The sequence below is a fragment of the Sminthopsis crassicaudata genome, chromosome 1 (assembly GCF_048593235.1).
Source record: "Sminthopsis crassicaudata isolate SCR6 chromosome 1, ASM4859323v1, whole genome shotgun sequence".
NCBI lineage: Eukaryota > Metazoa > Chordata > Mammalia > Dasyuromorphia > Dasyuridae > Sminthopsis > Sminthopsis crassicaudata.
In genome coordinates this window covers 139848935-139874247 of record NC_133617.1, presented here as the reverse complement: position 1 = coordinate 139874247, position 25313 = coordinate 139848935, and the positions used below count along the sequence as shown (strand labels likewise).

Below are 25313 nucleotides of genomic sequence, written 5' to 3'. Positions count from 1 at the left end.
AGAAGAAGAAGAAGAAGAAGAAGAAGAAGAAGAAGAAGAAGAAGAAGAAACTCTGAGTAGGTGCACTTGGACAACCGAGCACTTAAGGCTAATTACTTATCGGACAATATTCTATTAGAATATGCTTGGAAAATGGCCCTTCCCACTATTCTGTGCTGGCTCAATCGTTTGATGTAGTCAGAGAATTGTAGGAGGGACTAGGGGGTGGAGTAAGACAAGCCAGAGTCACTTTTGGCAGTAGACAAAGACAAGGAAGGTTGTGGAGATCCTGTGTCCATCCAATTCACTTCTACCCCTAAAGACCAAGGACTTTTGCTTATCCTGACTCCAGCTGATTCTAAGGTATCCAGGGTGCTAACTCAGTCTTCACATTTGGTGCCCAAAGTGTGGACCAAGACTCTAATTTCATTGAAGAAGTCCCCGGTGACCAGGAGATAGGGTGAGTATTTTAATAGACAAACAGGGAACTTACTTTGTTAAGGGCTAAACTAGTAACCTTTTCTAGCTGAAATGGGGCAGATATTAGGAAAAGATTCTCCCCGAGCCCCAGCCCCACCCCCACCCCAACAGGGCACCATAGAAAGCATACTTAAGTTGATCAAGGGACGAGGCTTAATTGTAACTTGGGAGAAGATTGGTAGACTCTTGGGTACATTAGAATGCACATCCCCTTGGTTCTTAAAGGAAGAAGATATAGGGCCAGATAATTGGAAACTTGTAGGAGATCAACTATGTGAATACTACAATGATAAAGGTCCTTATTCATTTCCAAGGAAACATTCTATATATACAACATAATACAATTGGCCTTAAAGAATCCTGCAAGTTAGAGAAAAAAGAAAAGTTTTAAGAACAGCCAGATGAGGAAGTGTGAGGAAAAAGAAAAAGACATAGGACAGATTAATGGCAATCTCACCAGAGGGCATGAGAAGTTAAATAAGGTTCAAGGGCATAGTGATTCTTCCCCTCACAAGACAGCTTCAACCCCACCTAAACTGGAGCAGATTATTGACATACCCCTATCAACTCCACCTTCTGGGATGGATGGAGGAGGAGTAGTGAGAGGGGCAATGATACCAACAGCACCAAGTGAAATCTGTTCCTCTCCAGCCTATGGATCCCTTGGCTCCAAGCACAGTAGGCTTGACCATTTCACCTCCTGAGAGTACTTACAAAAAAGTGTTTATCCATATACTGATATAGGAAACTGGGGAATGTGTAGGTAATATTCCAGTCACTAATACTTATCAACCAGGAGAAGTAGTAGCATCAGGTTTACTGATACAGGTTTCTAATAAGCAATCTGGTGATAGTTACACAGATTCTAACTCCCAGCAACAAAATTCAGGAATATTCTAGACTGTAGCAGTTAAAGCTGACTGATCTATGCTCACTATCTATATAAATGGCACACCATTAGAAGGATTGGTAGATATAGGTGCAGATCGTACAGTCATTAGAGGTACCAACTGGCTCAGTCACTGACCAAAGATTAAGGCAGACACCTACATGTCTGGCATAGGAAGATCAATAACAGCTGAAGTTAGTGCTACCCCTTTGAGATGGACTTTTGAAAGTGAAACAGGAATTTTTACTCCTTTTATAGTTGAAAAGACATCTTGCAAAAATTAAGATTACAAATGAGTACTTTGGTTTTTTAGGTAAGGCTACTATTGAAGGCCTGCCAACACTTTAACCTCTTCCAATTCAATGGAAAACCGATACATCAATGTGGATAGAACAGTGGCCCTTAACTATTGATAAAATTAAAGCCTTATTAGATATAGTACAGGAGCAACTTGGCCAAAGACATTTATAACCTTCTCTAAGTCCTTATAATTCCCCTGTATTTGTTGTAAGAAAGAAATCTGGAAAATGGAGGATGTTGACTGATTTAAGAAAGGTAAATGAACAGATGAAAACTATGGGAACTCTTCAACTTGGACTTCCATCTCCTACTCAGTTACCTAGAGAATGGCCTCTTTGGGTTATAGACATTAAGGATTGTTTCTATTCTATTCCTCTAGATAAGGAGGATATGAAAAGATTTGCCTTTTCAGTGCCCAGCATTAACTTAGCTGAGCCTTATAAAAGATATGAATGGACAGTTTTGCCACAGGGAATGAAAAACAGCCCTACTATGTGTCAAATGTATGTTGCTGTTGCTCTTACTCCAATAAGAAAAGCATTTCCAAAAGTTATGTTATTACATTACACGAATGATATATTGGGATGTGTACCTGAGGAACAAATGTTAGAAGCATGTCTACAAAAGACCATGGAAACACTAAGGAACTACAAATTGCACATAGTTCCAGAAAAAAATTCAAAGACATGCTCCTTTTCAATATTTAGTATATGAAGTATACCCTAAGGTGCTTACAGTACAAAAACTTTCCTTAAGAATGGAAAAGCTAAACACCTTAAATGACTTTCAGAAATTGATAGGAATTATCCAATAGATGTGTCCAATGTTAGGCTTGACTACCTATCAATTGCAAGTAGTATATGACCTTTTAAGGGGAGTCAGTGCTTTAAACTCACCATGTCAGCTTACAAAAGAAGCTCAAGAGGCTTTGAGAGAAGTTGAACTGGTTTTATCCAATGTGGTTAAATCACTCAAAAGCCCTTGGAAATATCAGCTTTTGCTACATAAGAGGCACCCACAGCAATCCTTCATCAAGGAGACAGTGTGATAGAGTGGGTGAACCTCCCAGCACAACCAGAACAAAGCCTTACTCCTTACCCAATGCTTGTGCCTAGAATTTTATTAAAGGCCATTAAGCAAGCAGTACAATTATCTGGGATAAGACCTGATAAGATATACACTTTTTATATTAATGCACAAATTAATGTATGCTGTGAAACCATCCCAGAGTGGCAAATTTTATTAGCCATGGCTCCAAATTTTACACACGGGTCTCCATTAAAGATAACCAGACTATTACATAATTGGTGATGGATTCTTGAAGAAAAGGTTTCTAAAGTTCCTCTTATAGGACCAACTATCTTTACAGATGCATCAAAACATAATATTTGCGCTATATACTCTCGTGACTTAACTATAGAGTAGTCAGAACTCCTTTTCAGTCCACTCAGCAGAATGAATTGTATGCAATCATTCTAGCTCTTACTTATTATCTGGGAGATATAAATATACTATTTCATTTGGCCTATTCAGTAGGTGTGGTACAAAGAATTGCCATTACCCAAATAAAATTTGTAGCCTCTAATATATATCAGCTCTTTAAGGAACTTCAAGAGCAAATGAGAAAACATCTAGGTAAGATTTATATCTTGCATGTCCACTCTCACAGTGGACTTCTAGGTCCTATTTTTGATGGTAATTCAAAGGCAGATAGCCTTCTAACTATGTTGGCCAATATTCCCTTATTTCAGAAAGCTCAAGAATCTCATTCTAAATATCATCAGGCTGCTCGAGCTTTACATTTACAATTTGGAACAACAAGAGAGGAATCTATGAGCATAGTAAAAGCCTGTCTAGCTTGCCTTTCTTTCCATGCTCCTACACTTCCTCCAGGGAGGAACCCTTATGGTTTGAGACCCAATGAAATTTGGCAAATGGATGTGATCCATTATAAATCTTTTAGTCATCTGTCTTTTATCCATGTTGTGGTAGGCACCTTTTCAGGATTTACTTTTGCAATACCAGCAGCAAAGAGACATCCTGAGTGGTCACTGAATTCCTTATCCAAGCATTTGCAATCATGGGTTTCCACAAGCAATGAAAACAGATAATGGACCTGCATATACTTCTAAACATTTTGCACACTTTTGTGCACAGTATAAGATTTTACGTACCACTGGCATGCCCTTTAATCCTCAAGGACAGGCAATAGCAGAGAAGAGAAACAGAGACATTAAGATACTCCTCCAAAAACAAAAGAAAGAGGGAGCCACAGGTAAGAGAACTTCTAAATCTAGCTCTTTATACTATTAACTTCTTGATTTTTGACAAAGATGCACTGGCTCCAGCAGACAGGTTTTATAACCTACTAGAAGGGCAGTGTCCAGTATGAGCAGCTCCTCTATCTTTAGATAATTGCTAGGTGATGTGGAGAGATCCAGAAAGTGGTGAATGGAAGGGACTAGATAGGTTAACTGCTTGGGGGATAGGGGAGGTATCTCCACAGATAGAGAAGGAATCAGATGGGTGCCAACGAGCCATATTTGCCTTGTCCATCGGAGAGAGATAGAGCAGACCCTTGAAACAAAGGAGAAGACACCAAGAAACATCAAGTGGTTCCATCACTGACTGTGTCCACCACTGAAAGAGCATGGCAGTTATGGCATTTGACTCATGGACATCAAAAATTGTTGGACTTTAAAACCTTCAGGAATCATTGGAATCTCTGAGACATGAAAAGATTGTTTTGGACTTCAAAACCCTCAGGAATCATTGGATTCTCTCAGACATGATAACATTGTTGTAGGACTTCAAAACTCTCAGGAATCATTGGATTCTCTGAGACATGATAAGACTGTTGTAGGACTTCAAAACCCTCAGGAATATTGGATTCTCTGAGACATGATAAGACTGTTGTAGGACTTCAAAACCCTTAGGAATCATTGGATTTTCTAAGAAATGATAAGACTGTTGCAGGACTTCAAAAACTTCCAGGGATCATTGGATTCCTTGACATGTGAAGCAATGGACAATAGATTGGTTTTGGACTATCTCTTGGCTGCTGAAGGAAGTATATGTGTGATTGTTATTTACATACACTCCTTCTAGGACTTCTGGAAATCTTTTACAACACCATGTTGATTCATATTGTTTGTTATATCACTATTTGCAAGTATAATTCATGTTTGTTATACCATATTGAGCATGCACTGGCCATCACTAATAGCCTGTGCATTATTGCTATGTGCTTGTATAATACCTCCCATGCTGATGGGTTTGTGCATATTGTCTCTAGTAAGACTCTTCAGCCCAGAAACCTACTAGCAATATCTGGCTTGACTCCCCACTTCCCTTTGGTGTTTTTCATCTCTCTTCCTGAGAAGTCAGAGAGGGCGTGATCATCTCCTTTTTAGTGCTTTCACCTTCCTTCCTGAGAAGTCAAGGGGGGCATGATCACCTCATTTTTGGTGTTTTTACATCCTTTCCTGAGAAGTTAGAGAGGGCATTATCACCTTCTTTTTGGGGTTCTCACCTCCCTGAGAAGTCAGGGATGGTGTGACTACCTGTGTTCTAAAACAAAAGAAAGCAAGAGATGTAAAGGGCTGAAACTCTGAGTAGGCGCACTTGGACAACCGAGCACTTAAGGCTAATTACTTATTGGACAATACTCTATTAGAATATCCTTGGAAAATGGCCCTTCCCACTATGCTGGCTCAATCGTTTGGTGTATACAGAGAATTATTGGAGGGACTAGGGGGTGGAATAAGACAAGCCAGTCACTTTTGGTGGTAGACAAAGACAAGGAAGGTTGTGGAGATCCTGTGTCCATCCAATTCACTTCTACCCCTAAATACCAAGGACTTTTGCTTATCCTGATTCCAGCTGATTCTAAGGTATTCAGGGTGCTAACTCAGTCTTCACAAAGAAGAAGAAGCAGCTCCATTTGAACACCAATGGGCTTTATTGAAGCCTGTTTTTTCAAAGTTATATTTCAAGGAATCATAAATGAAAACTACATGAGACAAAAGAGTTAACTGTTCTAATGTTTAGAATGGGGGAAGGAACAATGATAGAATAAACAAATAAAGAAGAAAAAAATATCTAGTCCCCAAACGCTAAGATATTTGATGAAGTAGAAATAATCAAAATTTATATCCTTTGGACAGAGCATCTACATATAAGGCTATGACTCTCCATGTGGACAGAGGGAAAAGAGGAAGAGAAAGAAGAGGAGGAGAATAAGGAGGAATTAAAAAAGGAGGTTGAAGACAAGGAGAAGAAGTATTTGAGGAGGAGGAGGAGGAAGAAGGGGAGGAAGAGGAGAAAGAGGAAGAAAAGAGGGAGGAGAAGGAAGAATGAATAAGTAGCAGCATTGCCCAACTGGAACTGATCAGCTAAAACAGCTACTAATATTGTTGTTCATCTTTCTTTCTTGAAGAGGACCAGAGACAGTTACCCATTGAGAAGGCAAAGGTAAGCAATAGGAAATCAATTATGAAATCATGCAAAACATATATCCATATTAAATGAGTGTGGACCACAACATAGCATTTCCATTCCTGTTTTTGTCTGCTTGCATTTTTGTTTTCCTTCTCAGGTTATTTTTATCTTATTTCTAAATCGGATTTTTCTTGTGCTGCAAGATAACTGTATAAATATGTATGTATATATGTATATATATATATATATATATATATATATATATATTGTATTTAACATATAATTTAACATATTTAACATGTATTGATCTACCTGACATCTAGGGGAGGGCATGAGGGGAAGGAGGGGAAAAATTGGAACAGACGATTTTGCAAGGGTCAATGCAAGGACCATGCATATGTCTTGTAAATAAAAAGCTATAATAAAAAATAAATAAAATATAAAAATATATTTCCATATTAACTGTGTTGCAAGAGAGAGAGAAGAAAAATGAGAAGAAGAAGAAGAAGAAGAAGAAGAAGAAGAAGAAGAAGAAGAAGAAGAAGAAGAAGAAAGAGAAGAAGAAGAAGAAAGAGAAATAAGAAAATGAAAACATTATACATTAAATTTTCATTCATAATTCATCAATTCTTTCTGGTAATAGATAGCATTTTGCACCATGATTCCTTTGGAATTGTTTTGGATCATTATTATACTGATCATAGTAACAAAATCTTTTACAGTTGATTTTCCTTACAATATTGCTGTTACTATGTACAATGTTCTCCTGCTTCTGTTCACTTCACTTTGTATCAGTTTATATAAGTCTACACAGGTTTTTCTGAAAGTATCCTGCTCATCAGTTCTTATAGCATAATACAATTTCTATCAAATCATAAAGCACAATTTGTTCAGTCATTCATTATTTGATGGGCACCCACTCAGTTTCCAATTCTTTGCCATCACAAAATGAGCTGCTATAAATAGTTTTGTAAATATAGGTCCTTTTCCCTTTCTTTTTTTTTGATCTCTTTGGAATAGAGACTAAGTAGGGACCAAAATAGTACTAAGTAGTAGAGACTAGAAGACTAATGTATTGCTGGGTCAGAAGGTATGTACAGTTTTATATCCCTTGAGGCAAACTTCCAAATTGTTCTCCAGAATGGTTGCACGAGTTCACAACTTCCCTAATAGAGCATTAGTGTTCTATTTTCCCCCAAAATTCCTTCCAGCACTTATTTTCCTTTTCTGTCATCTTAACTAATCTAATGGTAGAAGGTGGCCCTCAGAGTTGTTTTAATTTTCATTTCTCTAATTATTAGTGATTTAGAGCATTTTTAAAAATATGGCTGTTGCTGGCTCGAATTTCTTCTTTTGAAAATCATCTGTACATATCCTTTGACCATTTATCACTTGGGGAATGACTGATTTAAAACTTTTTGACTCAATTTCTTATATATTTGAGAAATGAAGTCTTTATCAGAGGTACTTGCTGCAAAATCACTCCCCCCAGTTTCCTGCTTTCCTTCTAATTTTGACTACACTGGTTTTGTTTATGCAAACCCTTTTTAATTTCATGTAATCATTTTATTTCATATTATTCTTTCCATATCTTGTTTGGTCACAAATTGTTCTCTATAAATCTGAAAAGTTATTATTTACATTCTCCTCCAATTTGCTTTTAACTCCCTTCATGTCTAAATCATGTATCCATTTTGCCTATATCATGAATCCAATGTGAGATGCTGGACTATTCTTACTTTCTGCCAACCTGCTTCCCAGTTTTTCCATCAATTATCAAATAGTGAGTTCTTCCCCACAGAGCTTAGATTTTTGTATTTATCTTTTTAAGCCAGTACCAGATTATTTTGATTACCACTTTGGAATATAGTTTGAAATCTGGTGCTACTAGGCTGCCTTTCTTCATACTTTTTTTCATTTATTTCTTTGATAGTCTTGACCTTTTGTTCTTCCAGATGAATTTTGTTATTTTTTTTAGCTTTATAAGATGATTTTTGGTAGTTTGATTGTCATGGCAACAAAATAAGTAAACTAATTTACGTAGAATTGTCATTTTTATCATATTTGCTTAATTTACCTCTGAGCAATTAATATTTCTCCAGTTATTTAGATCTGTCTTTATTTGTGTGAAGAATATTTTCTAATTGTGTTCATATAGCACCTGGGTTTATCTTAGCAGCTAAAGAATGCTTTTAAATTGATAGACAGATTCATGGCTAGTCTAAGACTTAGATTTCTCCTTTCTTTGGAAAAGCTGTCTTCTCATCCCACCTCCACTAAGGGTATTAGTGGAAGCTTACTTTTTAACACATCCAGAAATTAAAAAAAAAAAAACAACTTATGTAAATAGACATTTCAGAAAGAAGAATAGGATCAGATGATTAAAATATTTAAGAGCTGGAAAGAACCATGAAAATCACTTAATCTGTTAGATTAAATGAGTCACATCATTAAACATTTGATCAGATGAAAAAGTATTAACTACCAGTGATGTCACTACTCCTAATACACCAAATATCTTATAGATTTAATGAGGCTTGGCTTTGCACATGACCAAATCACCTATTATGGGGGGGGGGTACTCAGGAGATCTAAGGAACTGCTTCTGGGAGACGATGTTCTACATTCCCCTACCAAGTGGATGGAAAAAGCCTTTTTTCCATTGGCTACATAGCTAAAACAAGCTGCATTTTAAAAATTTTCTCTGTTTTCTCTCTGTCTCTGTCTGTCTGTCTGTATCTCTCTTTTAGGTTCTAGGTACTCAACAGATGAGTTTTAGGCTTTGGTCTGGTCTGGTATGATTCATTTGTTTTTTTCAGTTTTAAATGCAGGTCTCACCTAGAGCCATGGTGACTTTGGAGCAAGGATTCCAAGCTAGATTTTGATGCCAGCCCAGCAGGAAAGTCCTAAGAAGCTAGGGTGCATGTTACTTGATCCCAAGGACCCCTTTGAATTTGATGGGACTATGTCATACGGAAACTGAGTTATACTGTGAACCTAATCCCCTTCCCTTCCCCAGTGACTGAATTGGTACAAGAAGAGAATTATGACCCTACTTTTCAAAGGAGTTATTGTATGTTTATTTTTCCTATAATGTGAAATAAATATTCCTCTGTAAAAATTTATTTGTTAATTTAGTAAATGGAACTGCACTGTAGGTAATCCCCAAAATTGTTGCCCAGACAGAGTCAATGAGAGCTTAAGCCAATGGTAGAAAAATTAGACACTCCAAAGTCCTTTAAGTACCATAAAATCCTGGGACAGGAGGGAAATGTAATATACCTGACCTTTAGGGCAGTGTGAAGACTGTGACATGGAAAATAAGGAGAAGCCTGTCAATATGGAAATACTCAAAGCAGCACTGTTTGTGTAAGGGAGGTTGATAAGGACATTTTTAGTTATTTTGATGAGATCCCCATCAGATGATGTAGTGTGGTCCTTTGTTTGGAAGCTTCTGAAGGGTATGATTTCCCCAAGAAATTTGAGCATTCTGTCAAAAATTGAGATGAGAAATCATATGATCATGGACTGAAGGATGGTTGAATAAAGAATGTTATAATGGAATATTCCTGCTCCATCAAAGAATGATGAAAATAAGAATTTCAAGGAATTTGTTTTCCATTGGTAATTTCCTTGTCTATGAAAAAGAAAGACTATGTGTGTGTAGTATTTATGATGAGAGAAATGATTATTAATAAATAACCAACTATCGGAGAAATTCAGGGTTTTTCCCCCTTCCTATTTCCTCATTCTCTTCTAGATCAAGTCAGCATCTGAAGAACATTTCTTAATAACGGGATTAGATTTTCTCTTTAATTTTGTTCAGACCTCAAGTGGAGAAGCCCATTGTGTTCTACTCCTTGGATGGATGGGAAGATTAAATTTTTATGTTTAGATTGCCCAAGGTTGGGGGTGGTCTGCAAGTAAGAATAACATAATAAGTTAAGTTCCAAGCTTCTTATTGCTAGATCTGCCTCTCATTATAATATTGGTTTTCTCATTAACTGTTAACCAATCAGAATGGATTGCCATCTATTGAGAACACTCACTCTTTCAAGGGCACCAAGAGGCTGCTATGATCCATCTTTGGTTTAGAAAAGACAACCAAATAACCCTTTTATTAATTATCTGCCAACAATATTAATGATTAATTGCTCAGGAACTGAATCAAAATTTTTGTCACAATAAATTAGTTCATGTATTGTCCAGTGTTTGAAGTGTGCATTTTGATGCTCATTTAAAGCTTTTTTATTTTTGTAAATATAGGTATTGTCATTGTGTTTAGCATATCTATACTTGTGTTTCATATAATTCTCCCCATATTACCTTGAATTTATTGTCCACACCCCCTTAATTTTATCAGTTAGTTGGGGGAACTCATCAAATTAATCAAGGCCTTCTTCTGATTAATTTCCCTTCCTCTCCCCCTGCCCCTTACACTAACTGTACTGTTGTGAATGTTTTAATACATACGAATATTTTCATTATGTAAAATATTTCCTTTATTTTATATAATCTCTTTGAGGTATTAACTCAATAGTGGCATCCCTGGAAGTAACCATTTTTCCCATCTGATCAAACACTGAACAAGATTCAGAGTCAGGTAAAACTGTGAATATCAGATTAAATAATCTCCAAGGTTCCTTCCAACTCTTATATCTTTTGATCCTTGGATCCTCTTTTTACTAAAATGTGGCCTACATTTTTTTTATATTTCTGGATATATATTAAGAATAAGCTTCAACCAAGATTCTTTGTGGAGGTACAATGGGGATACAGTTTTTCCCCCAAAAAAGGAGGAAATACCAGATTTAGATTAACTATAACTTAGTCAATTAAAATATTTTTATTGTTATCACTGACTTCATCATTGTCTCCAGAAACTCATCTCTTGCAAGTTCTAAAACTCACAACACTTTGGTATCCCTTGCCTTTTGGAACTCTCTCTCTGATTGGAAATAGATGGTAGAAAATTAGTCATTAAAGAGCAATAGATCCTCTTAAAGGAATAGATTCTCTTTTTAAGGAAGAGGCTTAGGGAAACCATCTCAGAATTTTCCACTTGACTATAGACTTCATCATATCCCTGTGTAAGGTATCCTCCCTTTCTCCCCCCACCCCAATCTTGCCACCTCTGCTTTTCAGCTTCCTTTGGTATATTGTCTTTCCCTATTAGACTGTGAGCTCCTTGAGGGCAGGAACTATTTTTTTCCCCTTTCTTTATAACCCCAGCACTTGGCACAGTGTCCTTGCACATAGTAGTCACTTAATAAATGCTGATTAATTGACTGCTAGAGACTATGTTAAATATAGAGAACACAAAGACATTGAAACGGTCTGTGCACTCAAGAAGCTTACATTCTAGAGGGGTAGGCAACGAGCAAAATAGGCATACATATAAGTACATGCAAAATAAATGACTCCAGAAATGGAGACTGGATTTAGAGTGCTCCTTATTTGTGTCAACTTAAGCAAGTCATTTCATCTCCATGGCTTCTTTAATCTTTCTACTTCCCACTGTGCTAGTCAATCTTTCAACATGAACCCCTCATTACCAATTTGTTGCCTGTTGCCTATAGACATGCTCAGCACTTCCCTATCCTTAAAAAGCTCTCATTTGAGAGCTTTCTGCTTTGCTTCCTCTATTTTCTCATTTCTCTCCTCCTTCCCACAACTACATTTCTAAAAGGGAAAAAAATCTATATTTCTTTTGTGATTTCCCAACTTCCAACTGATTTCTTGACTCTTTGCATGCGGTTTCCAACATTGCCACTCAACATAAATTTTTTTTTCAAATTTACCAACAATATCTTAATATTCAACTCCCTGCCCCAAAACATTCTTCAGCTTCTAAGGCTTTGTCACCCTGCAATATTTCTCCTTTGTTCCAGCTCACTCTCCCATTGGTGAGTTCTCTTCTAGCTCTTCATTTTGGGGAATGTCCAGATCAGCCATGTTTCATACCTTTTTGGCTATGTTGATGCTAAAGACTTTGGCACAGTGCCTCTGTATCCCTTATCCTTATTTCTTTACCTCTCCCCTTTAGGTGTGGTGTTCCCCCTTCCCATTAAAGCATAAGATGCATGAGGACAGAAATTATCTTTTTTGCTTGTACTTGTACTCCCAATACTTGACACAGTGCCTGCGAAACAGTAAATACTTAATAAATGCTTATTGCCCTACTTGAATAGAGCTTGATTGTATGTGTTCCAAATAATAGGATAATAAATTTAGGTAATATCATTTTACAGAGGAGGAAACTGAAGTTCAAATGAATCAAATAAGTTGTCTAAGATCACTCAAGTAGTAAATAACAAAGGCAGAATTTGAACCCATACTGTTTTCATTATACCACACTCACAATCATCTTCCTGCTATTTTCTTAAACTACTTTCAGGATCCATACATCATGGGGTATTCATCTGTTTATTCATATAATGAATGAGGTTGTGTAGGTATTGAAACAAAATGTAATTTTTTTAAGAAAGCATGATTCTTAAAAAAAAAAAAAAATTGGTAATTCAGACTTAGTGCTGAGTTAAGTAAATTTGGTTTACTGAGTATCCCAAACACCGGAGACAAATTAGTACTAAATATAACACAGTCTACTTGGATTACAAAAACAGTCATCAGCTTTACCTAGACCTGGCCTTACTGACCATAAAATCCACCACAGTGAAGTGGGTCATAAACACAGCTTGCATTACAAAAGGCACCTAGTTCTGGGCATCTCACCAGGACCTGTTCAGTGTTCTTTTGTGTTTTGTTTGTTTGTGTTTAACTTTATCTCCTACTGGCCTAGGTACTAACACAACTGAAACTTTATTCTATTGTTCACAGAATGCTTTAGGCTTATTTTTGTTATCTTCTACCATCTGTCAAAAAAAAAAAAGAGGACTTTTTAAATAAAATTCTTTTAGTAAGTGGTAGCCTTTCCTTTGAGAATTGGAGCAGGAAACACTTAATTGCCCTTAAATAAAAATAAATAAATAAATGTGTGTGTGTGTGTGTGTGTGTGTGTGTGTGTGTGTGTGTGTATACAGTGTTTTCTTTTTTATTTCACTACAATTCCCTTAATATCTCTACATTTTTTCCATATCTTATCCTTCTCCTCCCCCAATCTCCTATAGCATGCTATGCTATTTCAAAGACTATCTTCCTGACCCATCAGCCCTTTCCCAGGACCTTTGAGCTGCAGTCCACCTATTTATTGTCTAAATTCAGAGTGCTATTTATTTAGGAGTTCTCATCCTGTTATTTTAACCTGATTCACTCAACTGTCCTTCATTCCCCCTACAAACACCTCTCTTCCCTTTGCTTAGCCTGATCTTCCCTGTTAAGTTACTTTTATTAAATTTCCTCTAGTGCTTGAAATTCCTTGCCAGATCATCACTTCCTTTCATCAGAGGTGACTCCTAAAATTGACTCTATTTTATCATGCATCAGTTCACCCTTATAATTCTCTCTGCCAGGGGTCAGGACTGCTAAAGAATCAGGGAACCTGGTTCTCACATTAACCTGGTGGGTGGTCAAGTTGCAGCTTCTATTTCTTACTCTACTAAATAAGGAGACAGGATTAACTGGTTTTTAAGGGCCCTGCTGTGATTTAATTCCTATAAACCTCTGGTGGGCTACCCTTTTTAATAAGCACATTTTTGTAATAGAATTTTTTTTCCTTTTTCTTTAAAATTGGAGGTTAAATTATGGGTTTTCTTTTTATATGTCATTTCTGGATATGTCCTATCCATCCTGTGAGTCATTTCTTATTACAAAGAAAATGAATTAAGTAAAACTGACAGGACTGACATGTTTGATAGAGTATACAACATTTTGTACCCTTAGCCCTCCACTTCTCTAGAGAAAGGAGGTAGTTTCATTACTTAATCTCAGTTCTGGGGCCAAAACCAGTCAATTACATAACCAATTCTGTGACTGATAATGTTTGAACTCATTTCAGTGTGCTTTTTACTTACATTATTGTAGTCATGTATGTGGTTTCCCTGATTCTTTGTCATTTTGATATGTGCAGAAGGCTTCCACCTTTCTATGAATTCTTCATATTCACTTATTTTTCCTACAACTAAGTAATATTCCATTACATTCATAGTTAACTACCTCTCAATATTCCTGATTGACCTCAATCAGGAAGACCTGAGTTCAAATCCTGACTTTGATACACACACACACACACACACACACACACACACACACACACACAATCCTAAACAAGTAACTTTTTCATACTCTAGGTGAATTTCTAAGACTTTAAGTTCATTCATTCAATAAACATTTATTAAACACCCACTATGTTCCAGGCACTGTGTTAAATTGTAGAGGGAGCCAATTTTATTTCATTATCTGAAAATTTCCTCTACCAGTGAAATCACAGGTCTACTCCCTACTGGCTACATTTATGTGTTTTTGAGGTGTGATTTTACAGGTATTGGACTGGCTCCATTGATCTCTGACTTTAGTGCCAGAAATTCTTCATTAGAAATTTAATTTATTTGTGTTCCAAATTTAGGTCTCCAACAGTCTTAGTTAAAGTACAGATACTTGTAAGCATTGTCCTTAATCTCTTATTTGTTAACACTTCACTAAAAACAAAATGGGAAATGAAAGGGGAGGAATTCTGGTCAGGGGGACAGAAGGACAAAAACGGGAGTCAGGGAAACAATAAAACTGAACTTATACTTTATCATTTTGTCCAGGAGAAGTCCCACATGAGAAAAATAACTAGTGAATTGCAAGAATGACACAGATCAGAACTAATCAATATCCTTTCAAGATCTTGTCATGATCAGTTATCATTTGGTCATACTCTATCCCCTATGAAGGCTTCGCTCCTGCCCTTACCTGCTAAACCTCTATTTCTCTGTCACCTCAGATCATTATTTCATAGTCCCAACTTCAGGCAGGAGAGACCAGTAAGAGCAATGCTTTATTTTCAAAAGCATCTAATTGTTCTAAAGTTGTTTTTTGGTAAAAAGAAGTTCTGGTATCACCCTCTCCTTCTGAATCCTATGACAAGTCCAAAGGTGAGGGTAAGAGGGAAGACTATCACCTGTAACATAGTGTGAGTGATCAGAAATTGATAATATTAATGTAGAAGTTTTTCTTAATGTTATAAAAAGTGCATGAAGAGGGTGTAAAATCTGCTCTGAAATCAGCTCTGAAGACCTAAGAAAGCTGATATTTACATATTTGGAGTTCCTTGGTGGCTAGAGATCAAGTTAAATATTCAATTGGCTAAATACTCGAAGAGTAGTAGGGGTGGAGGTTGGGGGAGAACTACAAACCTGACAGCATCTAGAGTCTTCCAGTTTGCTCTAAATGAACCATAGAACTCAGTCAAAAAAGTTCAGGTGAGCTAATGTCAAAATCAGTTTGAGTGGATGCTGAAAGGATTGATGAGTTAATGCTTGAAAGTCCCTCAGAGATCATGCAGTCCACCCCTCCCTCTTCTTACAGATGAGGCACTGAAACCCAAATACTTGTGCAGAGCTCTAGATCTGGAGTGAGGAAGATGTGAGTTCAATCCAGCCTCAGATACTTACTAGCTGTGTGATCCTGGGCAAGTCACTTAACCTTAATCCATCAAACAAAGAAATGGCAAATCATTCCAATATTCTTGACAAGAAAATCCTGTGGACATTTTGGTCAAGGAGTCATGAAGAATCGTACATGATTGAACAATTGAATAGGAGTTCACAAAAGGGAACAAAAGGCAGTGACAGAGAAAGGAGGACATCATTATGGCAGCTCCTTTGAACAGATCACTGAGCTCAAGGAGGCAAGTTAGCTGAGATCAGGTTTGTGTGTCAAGGTGTGTTCCGGAACCAGCTCCCATAGGCTTTCTGCTTGTTAAATTTTTAGTGTTATGAGAATTTACACCACAGAAATTGGCAACAGTTATACATCAAAGCTCGATTTATTGTTTTATTGATTGTCTAGCCTTAAGAGATGAAGAAAATGTTACTAATGCAAATTAAACTCAGAAGTGTTGTTGTTTAGTCAGTTCCGACTCTTTGTGACCCATTTGGGGTTTTCTTGGCAAAAATACTGCAGTGGTTTGACATTGCCTTCTCCAGCTTCTTTTATAGATGAGGAAACAGTTAAATGATTTGTTCAGCTAATGTGTTTAGAGCTAGATTTGAACTCAGACCCTGCATTTTATCCCCTATGCCACCTAGCTGCCCCAAATGCCATGGGTATGTTGTACTTTTTTCCTCTCTGGAGAGCCAGTTATTAAACATTTACGAATTCATTACTTTAGAAAGCTTTATTTTCAGAAATCAGGCAGAGAAGAAGGGATAGAATTTGGAATTCAACATTTTTTTAAAAAGTCAAATATTTTATTATGTAATTGGGGAAAAATAAAATATTATGTTTAAAAAGAGTTCAGAGATCATGAGTCATGGAAGTTTTAGAAAGGAATAAAAGTAAAAGAATCCTGGGGTAAAAAGCAAAGTTATCTTGAAGTATTGGAATCACATAGGAAAATGATTGTTGATGGTACAATGAACACTACTAGACTTGTCAGGAAGAAATGTCTGAATCCTCCTTCAGACATGCATTAGCTGTTTACTTATAGACTAATTATTATTATATTTAATAATTTCTTTCATACTCAGTTTTCCCATTTATGAAAGGGGGAATAACAACATCTGCTCCACAGAGTTACTGTAATTATCAAATAAGATTACATATATATTAAAAACAGACATAAAGAAGCCTTACTTTATTTTGATTTCAGTTTCTAAGATGGAACCATTAGATTTTATTTGCAACAAAAAGTAGATATGGCTTGCAAAAATGTTTGTAGCAGACCTTTTTGTAGTGGCAAGGAACTGAAAACTGAGATGGATCAGTTGAGGAATGACTGAATAAGTTATGATAGATAAATGTTACAGAATATTTCATTCTATAAGAAATAAACAATAGGGTGATTTCAGAAAGGCCTGGAGAGACTTAAATGCACTGATGCTACATGAAGTGAGTAGAACCCAGAGAATATTGTACACAGCAACAAGATTATATGATGATTAACTCTAGTGGGCTTAGCTCTTTTCAACAATGAGCTGATTCAGGCCATTCCAATGGACTCCTGATGGACAGAGCCATCTGTTTCCAAAGAGAGGACTATGAGAATTGGATGTGGATCATGATATAGAATTTGCACCTTTTTGTTGTTTGCTTGTAGGTTTTTTCTAATTTTTCCCATTTTGCTCTGATTTTTCTTGTGCAGCATAAGTGTGGAGATACGTATAGAAGAATTGCACATGTTTAATCTATATTGGATTGCTTGCTGTTTGGGGGAGAGAAATGAGAAGAGGAAGAAGAGCTTGGAACAAGGGGTTGAAAGCTATCTTTGTATGTATTTTGAAAATTAAAAGGTATTATTAAAAATAAAAATTTGTTTAAAAAAAAGTAGATATGGCCACCCAAAAGAGGTGCCTAGTCATGTTAATCAAAGGCATTTTTATTTATTGGGTGTTGATGTATTCATAGCCCTAAGTTAGGAACTGATTTTAATCTGAAATAACAATTGCTCTGTTCAGAGGCTGTCTCAATGGGAAAATGCCCATTGCAGGTAATTGACAAAGAAATTTGCTTAAATCAAAATACACAGGAGTTAAGTTTGCTTTAAAAAAAAAAAAACTATTTTTCAACTTTTCCTCTATTTCCTCCCAATTCTTGTTCCAACCCCAACCTTGATTGTGTTATATGACTGAATTCCTTTGGGTAGAATAAAGAGTCCAGACAAGATAACTAAGATTTCATTCTGACAAAGTTTGGGAGGGAAGACTAGGGCAGGAAAACATTCTGCTCAGATGAATCTTCAGAAGCTGGATGAGGGAAAACACTGGATAATCTTTTAAGGTTTGTTCCAATTCTCCGATGCTATGACTCTGTGCTATATAAAGTGGAGAATGTTGAATTGTAAGTCAGAGGATCTGAGTTCAAATCCTATTTTGACTGCTTACCTTTACAGGAAAACTTCCTTAACTCTACTTAATTCCAGTGTCTTCCCTCTGTTAATTTTAGATAGAGATATGTGTAGAAAGATATACAATATATATATGTAAATGTATATATAGCATATACACATATTATATAAATGTATATAGATATAGAAATACACACACATATAGAACTTAGCGCAGTGCCTATCACATAGTATATGTTTATTTATAAATGTTCATTGATTGATACAAGTTGAATGATCTTGGTCAAATAACTTCCCTTCCTTGTAAAATGTGTGTGTTGGGAAGGTACAGTGAAAAGAGAGGAAGGATTGAATTAAATGACCTCTGAGGTTAACTGTATTCTGAGATCCTATGAACTGTAAATGGGGATTTTAGTGATCTATCTGCTTGGTGTGATTTTAGGAACAACAGCAATCCCAGCTATGGTAGACTGAGCGAATAAGAAATGATGACACCATCATGTATATCAGCAGCTTTCTTTATATAAGGATTTCCTGGTCTGGATTAATGGAAGTCCTCTGATCTGGAGCAAGATAGGATGGGAGATGGAGAAGATCTGTCTTCTCAGCAGAGCACATTCAGATTCTCAGTCAATGAGCTCGGGCTTCTGAAATGGGCAGAGGTTAAATTCAGAGAGCAAGGTGTTAGCAATTCAGGAAAATCAGAATAGATTTAATTCTATCCAACAAACATTTTAAAAGTGTCAGCCATATGGACTGAGCCATGGTAGATGCTCAGGATAGAAACATGAAAAAATCCATTATTTCTGCCCCCAGAAAGCTTATAGATCTAAGAAAAACACATAGATAACTATATCATAAATTATAATATAAGGAAAACTAGTAATTTTTTTTTATTTTGCCTCTATTTTCATGACCAAATAATATAATAAAAATAATAATAGCTAGTATTTATATAGTGCTTTAAGCTTTGCAAAGTGTTTTTTATATAAATTATTATTTATCTCATTTCATCCTTAAAACAACTCTGGAAGGTAGATGCTATAATTATCCTTATTTTATAGATGAAGAAACTGAGACAGATGGAAGTCAAGTGAACTGCTCAGGGCAAACAGTTAATAAATAAGTGAGGCTAGATTTGAATTCAGGACTTCCTGAGTCCAGTCCAGAACTTTATTTATTGCTCCAACTAGCTGCCTTGAGAAAAGAAAGTATAGGTAATAAAAAAGATGGATGAAGAATTGAAACCTGACATAAATGAAGAAATAGTAAGAAATTCCATAGAAATAGTAAGAATTTCATAGAAATTATCTTCAATAAGCTCACTACCAGGTCTCAATAAATAATATTCCAAGTTATTCAGAGAAATAGCATCTATGATTTCTGGGCAGAAGTATGCTGACAAATTTTTAACAACAAGCTTTGACTTGGGGAGAGGGTCCTGGGCAGTATGTAGCTCTTCGGATTCCCCCCACAAACAAGCCAAAACTGCAACCCAGAGCTAACACAGAGCAGTAAAAATAAATAAGATTTTGGGCAGAAACACTGGTCCTCTGAGGTTTGGCCCAAGTGAAATGTAAACACTTCCAGGCTGATTCCACTGAAACCCCAAGCAGTGAACACAGGGGCTAGCTGGCTTGGAAGGTAGCCTCAAGCTCAGGGCCACAGGAACCTTTATCTCCCAGACTGGGTAAGGAGTCAGGAATTGAGTGTGGGAAAATTGAGGGAATCTCTGCAGATATGGAATGCCAAGCCCAGCTGTGCCACGGAGACAAGGCCCTGGAAGAGAAAGAACCAGCAACAATGGGGAAGAGACACTGTGGTCACTTACTAGAGGGTGCAGTTCTTAGTTTCAGATTCCAGGCCAGAGGAGAGAACTAAGGCCAGAGGCATCATCCCCCATACCCCAATTACACCAACAATCTGCTACAAAATGAGCAAGACAGAGAACCCAACCTTCGAGAGCCACTATTAGAATAGAAAAGACCAGCTTCATCTTTACAGGACAATACTGAGGCAAATAAATAAAGAAAAAGCTTCTCCTGCCCCAAAGTATTATGTCAAATGGTTACCTGCACAAAAAAAACATTCATAGAAGAACTCAAAAAGTAATTAAAAAATCAAATGGCAGAGATTGAGGGAAAAAATTAAATCTGAGAAAAACAAAATTATGAAAAGAAAGTCAACCAATTGGAAAAGGAGAGCTGTCTTAAGAAAGAAAATGACTTCTTGAAGACTAGAATTGGGCAAGAGAAAGCCAGGAAAGCAATGAGATCAAGAAATAATAAAATAAAATATAAAGAATAAAAAAAATTAGGAATCAATGTGAAACATCTCCTAAGAAAAACAGCTGATTTGGAGAATAGATCAAGAAAAGAAAACATAAAAATAATCAGACTACCTGAAAATTACAGTTAAAAATAATCTTAATAAAATAATATAAGAAAAACTTAAAGAGAAATGTCCTGAAGTCTTAGAATAAGATGGTAAATTGGAAATTAAAAAAAAATCTACCACTTACCACCTGAAAAAGATCTTTCAAGGAAAAACTATAGGAATATTATAGCCAAATTCTGAAAACCCTAGGTCACAGAGAAAATGTGACAAGCAACAAGAAAAAAATTCAAATATAGTGGAGTAACAATTATCTAGTAGTTGTTGCATTAATAGATCACAGATCTTGGAACACTATATATTGTAAAGTAAAAGAACTGGGGTTGCGACCAAAAATATTATACCCAACAAAGTTAAGCATAATCCTGAATGAAAAATAGACATTCAATGATTTGCCAGACTTTCAGGATTTTGTTACAACTTAATAGACTTAACACTTTGAACTTAATAGAAAATTTGAAATAAAAGATCCAAGAAAAACCTAAAGTAAATCTCAAAAACTAATTACAAGGGACTCAATAATAAGAAGAAACGTTTTAATTTTTATAAATGGAGATGTAAACTGTATATCTATTAGTAACTGGGTAGTTTGAAAGAAAGGCTGAGGAGTATGATGTGATTCTAAAAAGGAAAAAACAGTGTACAAAAAGGTAAAATAATAATTATCTTATATAATGTGTGATTTGAGAAGAAGAATTGACACAGGGGAATTAGATGGGTGAGGGGGGCTAATAGTTCTGGAATTCTACTCTCATTGGGAGAGAATAATATATACATTCTGATGGAAGTTGATATCTTCAACATAAAGAAGATCCAACTCACTTCCAGTTGATCAATGATGGACAGAAACAACTACACCCAGAGAAGGAACACTGGGAAGTGAATGTAAATTGTTAGCACTACTGTCTATCTACCCAGGTTACTTATACCTTTGGAAGCTAATAATTAATGTGTAACAAGAAAATGGTATTTACACACATATATTGAATCTAGGTTATATTGTAACATATGTAAAATGTGTGGGATTGCCTGTCATCAAGGGGAGGGAGTAGAGGGAGGGAGGGGATAATTTGGAAAAATGAATACAAGGATAATGTTATAAAAAATTACTCATGCATATATACTGTCAAAAATTATAAATAAAATTTTAAAAAAGAGAATAATATATACATTAATATATACATAAATAATACAAATATATGTGAGTATATGTATAAATAGCATAAAAGTCTTCTAAAGAGAGGGTAAAAAGATAGGAAGGGAGAGATGATAAGGGAAAGCTTTTTAGAGGGAACCTTACATCATATTTGGTTTAAAGGGAGAACAACATACACATTTAGAAGAGAATAAAATTCTTCTAAATTTATAAAGAAATAAAAGGTTGAGGGGATAGGATGGGAAATATAGATAGGCATGCAGATTAATGAGAATTGTATCTAGAAGGAATGATATGTAAGGCTATACAGATCTAAATTCCGAGAGAAACAAGAGGATAAGAAGAGGGAGTAGTGGGAGAGGATAAGGCTGGAAGCAAAAAGAGGGCAAGGTAGTGAGTAGAAGTAAAGCAGAAGAGAAATCAGGGATAGGAAATAAGAGATACATATGGACATAAAATAAAGATCAGGAGTAGAATTTATTATGTAAAAAACACAGGTAGTAATTATGATCTCAAAGTTAAAACTAAAATAGATTCAGTCAAAAGAAAAAACTTCACTATATGTGTAGTTTATTTTAGATGTAGTGTAGTGTGATTTTTAGATAGCTTAACACAATAACTAGACAGTATAAGGTTGGAATATTGCTACGGTATAGGAAATGAGTTGGTGGATTTGGAAAAAATGTAGAAAGCTTTTGGAAGATAGGAGATGATATCCACCTTCAGAGAAACAGGGCAGACAAGCATAGCACAGTTTTACATAGATGCATATGAATATGCATATATATACATATATATGATTATGATATCTTATGTATATGCGTGTGCATGTATATATGTATGCATAAAGATTCCTATGTATACTTGTGTGTGTGTGTATCTGAGCATAATTATACCATTCTGGGAGGAGGGAAAGGAAGAGGGGGAAAAAAGCATAAAATAAAAAGTGCACATCAGAAAACAAAAGAAAACCTATGAGGAAGCAAAGAACATATGGACCAGCTCTGAACACAATTCGTAGTATTTATTATATAGACTTTCGTGAAATGGAATTTTATTGCTTTATATTTTGAATCCTGTTCTGTTGTGCATATGGAAATGTTTTTTTTTTTCCTTTTCCTACTTTGTATTTAAATTTTAAAAAAGATAAAACTATAAACATCTCTCCAGGGGAAAAATATGTACATATGGCACACTTTTAAAATTTTAACTTGCATTATTGACATTTTCACCATCATTTCTTATTTGTATAATAGCCTTTTATTTTTCAAAATACATGCAAAGATAGTTATCAACATTCACCCTTGCAAAAGGGTTTTCATATTTTTCTCTTTTTCTCCTCTTCCCCCCCCTTCCTAGACAACAAGTAATCCAATTTGGTTAAATATGTGCAATACTTCTAAACATATTTCTGCATTTATCATGAGGCACTAGAAAAATCAGATCAAAAAGGGGAAAAAGGAGAAGGAAAACAAAATGTAAGCAAACAACAGCAACAAAAAATGAAAATACTATGTTGTGATCCACACTCAGTCTTCATAGTCCTTTCTCTGAGTGCAATTGGCTTTCTTCATAAGACCATTGGAAATGGCCTGAATCATTTCACTGTTGAAAAGATCCAAATCCATCTCAGTTGATCCCAGTTGTTGTGGTGTACAATTTTTTTTATTATTCTACTTACTTTACTTAGCATCAGTTCATGTAAATCTCTTCAGGACTTTCTGTATTCATCGTGCTGATCATTTCTTATGGAACAATAATATTCCATAACATTCATATACCATAATTTATTCAGTCATCCCCCAAATGATGGGCATCCATTCATTTTCCATTTCCCTGAAACTACAAAAAAGGCTACTACAAATATTTTTGCACATGTTCACCATCATTTTCTTGGGTCTAGTCAATCAACAAAACAACAGATCAAGCTTCTAGTGCTTGTCAATTTTGAAGTGTAAATGCTTACCCTGAAAATTGAACAATTTCCTCTCTAAAGCTGATAAAGCAGACTCCGGAACATCATTATTTTCTGCCAGCATCTATAATCTCTGAAATATCCTTTGGTGTGAGACTCATACCACAGAACTGAACACATGCAAATATTTTCTGTTGTTTAAAGGGGGAAGAAAGTGAATATTCAAATCAGTCAATGACAGCTTGATTTCAATTTCTGGAAAAATTATAGAATGTATGAAAAAATGGATCATTATAGTGCTTGGCCCTTGTTGGCACTTGTCTGAACACTAAGATTTAGGAAGAGATGGGAACTCAGACGAGTGATTTCATTAATATAGGATATTTTTGGGCAAAGAAACTCCCTCAACCAGTGTAGGTGGCTGTTACTCTGCAACATATGGTTTTGGAGTTACTTAGAACATTGACAATCAAATAACTTATCCAGGGTCACATCACAGAGCCAATATATGTCAGAGATAAGACTCAAACTAAGACCAGCACTCTATCCATTATGCTATGTTTCTTGTCTAGGAAGCACTTTTTGGGAAAGACACCAAAAAACCAAAAAGATATTGAACGGGTTGGCAGCTAAGAGGATGAAAAACTGAGACCACATCATATGGGATTGGGTTGAAGAAACAGAGTGTTAAATTTTAGAGAAGAGAAGAAAACTTGCCAAGAAAAGGATTATCATGAGAAAATGGAATAAACCTTTTATACTTGATTCTAGAAGACAAAATGAGAATCATTGAATTAAAATTGCAGAAACAGATTTTTAACTGTATGTAAGAAAAGGAAAAAAAACAATTTCTAATAATTTAACCTGTTCCAAAGTTGAATGGGATCTTTTGATAGATTACTTCCACCACTGGTAGAGGTCTTCAGAGTTGTTGGAATGACCATTTATTGCAAAGTATTACAAAGGGGTTTTCCCTTCATTTATAGATTGGGCTTATACATTTGGGGCAGATGTGTAGTACAAGTATTGGGCTTGGAATCAAGAAGCCCTGAGTTCAAATTTCTCCTCAGATACTTCCTAGCTGTGTGACCCTGCTCACTTAACTCTTCTTGCCTCATTTTCCTCATCTGTCAAATGAACTGGAGAAGGAAAATAGCAAACCATTTCAGTATTTTTGCCAAGAAAACCTCAAAACAGGGGTCACAAAGAGTGGGACACAATTGATAATGACTGAAATTAGAGAACAGAATTATGATATAAACATCAACTCTGGTGATGAGGAAAACAATGATAACAATGATGATCAATTTATGATTCTCAGACTGTCAAAGACATACTGTGGCTAGTGGACAGAGAGCTGTCCTTAGAGCCAGGAAGACTTGAGTTTGAGTGTCTACCATTTCTGACACAGTCTGGCTGCATATTCCTGAGCAAGTCACTCAAACTTCTAGACCAGAGGCATCATACTCAAATAGATCTTATATTATTTAGAAAAATTAACATTATCTGTGACATTTTATATTTTAATTTATTTTGTTAAATATTTCTCAATTAAATTTTAATCTGGTTTGGGTAGTACTAGGGAATATTGTGGGTCTTTTGTTGCCTCTACAAGGGCAATTCTCTAAGACCTAGCACATAGTAGGTACTTAATGTTTATTGACTCAATGACTAATGCCAAGGAGATGCCAACCTGAATGAGTAGAGAGAGTTCCCAACACAGAACTTCCTACCCCAATGAAATCATATATCTAATTTTAGAAAATTCTAAATATAGCTAGACAGAATTTGAAGAAGACTGAGGCTATGG

At 35.8% G+C, this 25313-nt stretch overlaps 2 long non-coding RNA genes across 2 annotated transcripts in view; one reads left to right on the top strand and one right to left on the bottom strand.

Annotated features, from left to right (window-relative positions):
* The first annotated feature begins 248 nt into the window (after positions 1–248).
* On the top strand, positions 249–17479 carry LOC141553003 (uncharacterized). Its single transcript, XR_012485260.1, has 3 exons — positions 249–439; positions 5815–6121; positions 17337–17479. It is a non-coding gene; the product is annotated as an uncharacterized LOC141553003 (long non-coding RNA).
* A 779-nt stretch (positions 17480–18258) lies between these two features.
* Positions 18259–25313, bottom strand: part of LOC141552996 (uncharacterized) — a 42154-nt gene continuing 35099 nt past the window's right edge. The window contains exon 2 of the long non-coding RNA XR_012485259.1: positions 18259–18685. This is a non-coding gene — a long non-coding RNA (uncharacterized LOC141552996). The remainder of the gene's footprint in view (positions 18686–25313) is intronic.